This window comes from Ochlerotatus camptorhynchus, unplaced genomic scaffold, assembly GCF_037179485.1.
Source record: "Ochlerotatus camptorhynchus isolate MF236.1 unplaced genomic scaffold, CSIRO-AGI_Acam_v1.1 ptg000361l, whole genome shotgun sequence".
Taxonomy (NCBI): Eukaryota; Metazoa; Arthropoda; class Insecta; order Diptera; family Culicidae; genus Ochlerotatus; species Ochlerotatus camptorhynchus.
In genome coordinates, this window is record NW_027040849.1 from 1,476,329 (window position 1) to 1,478,662 (window position 2,334).

A 2,334-nucleotide genomic window follows, 5' to 3' on the forward strand; every position below is an offset into this window, starting at 1 on the left:
CTGTTGGGATTAGAAATTATTTCTTGGGATATTTCAAAAGTTACGGGAAGGTGATCAGAACCGAAGTCATCACGAGTAACTAATTGGCTAAAAAGTTGACATGAATCAGTTAAGAAAAAATCAATAGTTGAGGGATTTCTTGCTGAAGAAAAGCATGTTGGGCTGTTAGGATATTGAATAGTGTAATAACCTGCAGAACAATCATCAAATAGAATATTACCATTGGAATTGCTTTGAGCATTATTCCATGAGCGGTGTTTTGCATTAAAATTACCAATAATGAAGAATTTAGACCTATGACGGGTAAGTTTCTGAAGGTCACCCTTGAGAAAATTCTTCTGCTGGCCTATCTGCCATTCCATAGGCAGCTATAAACGTAAGTTGTCCAAATTTTGTTTCAACAGAAACTCCCAAAGTTTCAAAAACTTTGGTTTCAAATGAAGAAAGAATGTTGAGTTTGATTCGTCCATGAACAATGATGGCACCGCCACCACCGGCTCCATCAAAACGATCATTTCTATAAATGAAATAATTTTCGTCCCTTTTAACCTTATGGTCAGGTTTAAGCAACGTTTCAGTAATAACGGCAATATGCGGTATGAACTCTCAAAAAGTCGAATAGCTCGTCTTCATTACCTTTAAGAGACCGAGAATTCCAATTTAAAATATTTCATGATTTACTAGGTTTTTTTTTAGAGCCACCCTAACTTAATTCAAGAAAATAGCTCTAAATCGGCCAATTTTAGAAATACAAAAAAGTTGTACTGTACAAAGTTGCTTGAAATCAGCTCAGATATAACTTTGCCCAAGAATGTATACCTTAATTTATTCAAACAAAAAAGTTAGATATTTATCTTTCCTTTATTTAACGTCGGTGTCTGTTCCACAATCTAGTGCCAATCACCGACGGACATCGATTGCCATCATTGAAGACAATCGAATGTGCAGGAAGGCAGCTTCCACACCTGCGTAGGATATCGCACCCATTCACAACACACATGGGCCGGGACCAACGGCTTTACTTCCCTTCCGAAGGAAGACGTGACCAGAGATTTTTATGCCTCAGAAAAATCCCACCGACCTCGGCTGGGATTGAACCCAGACCCATTGGGGTGTTAGAAAGCAGTCACGCTTACCACTACACCACCGGCGCCGGCTAAGTTAGATATTTGATTTTAATAATAATAAGAACCACCCTAGAATACATTGTCATAAAAATGAGGGCTCAACTATAAGGAACAAATTTGTAAAAGAGATTTTTAGTCTAAAGTTTCAATTTCAAGCTCAAAACATATCATTCCACCTAAATCTGCATTCTGGACCACTGTGTATTGTTTGTAAAATATCCATCCCGGCAACCCGATATTTCTGACACCTTGAATGTTTTGGTTTGAAATCGCAAGGATAAATCGGATTGAAGATAACGCGGGAAGTGGAGGGTGTGTGAAATTTTGGTGTTTTGTATTCATAGGATAATAGAAGTCCTGCGTTTTAGGGTTCTATATTGCCCTCAAAGGCAGACCAGAAAGCTAGCCTTTCGTGATGTGAAAAGCAACAGTCTATCAGCAGCCGGAAACAAATTGGAACCGGTGGGGAACATTGTTGGAGACCGACTATAAAGGAAGATGAATAGACTTCTACAGTTTGTTTTGTGTGAGTTGCAGGATTATTTAAATTAAGGGTATTAATGTGGTCTGAGGCAGTTGTCTTTCTCTTGAGCCTACTCTAGAACCTACATTTCGTATTTTGATCTATAAGTGTACTGCTGGTCTGAGTTCCTCTGGTATATTTAATCAAAAGAAGTTCCTGAATATACAGTCAAACAACTTCAATGACAGTTGTCCAGCAATGCTCCCATTTCCTTTACAACAATCCAATGCATACGAGATTGTGCCGATGGATGTGCCTAAGCTGTGCCGAATCTAATTTCGGTACAATGTGCTGAGTGACTTACCCCTTGGGTCCTTCTCATTGTTCTTCATCAGCAGTTCTTTCAGTCAATGCGTCGTCGACTTTGGAAAGCAACCGTTTCGTGATAAATGTGTGAGTGCTGTCCAAGTTTTGCGTCCATTGCTGCAATGCACACTGGGCCAGAAATGCAATCTAGCGGAGCAAAATTTATAACTCCGAAATGAAGAATTTCCGCGACTTAATGTCTCGGGCAAAGTTTCTCATCATAATAAGAACCATCTATTGACATAAACAAATAGTTCAAAACTCTTCCGCAAAGATGGCGCCACAATCTAACTTCTTTCTTTGACGATTTGGAGACTTGATGTCTTGGGCAAAGTTGTTTGTCTTGACAAAATAAACAACTCTTGTGAAGACGTTAAA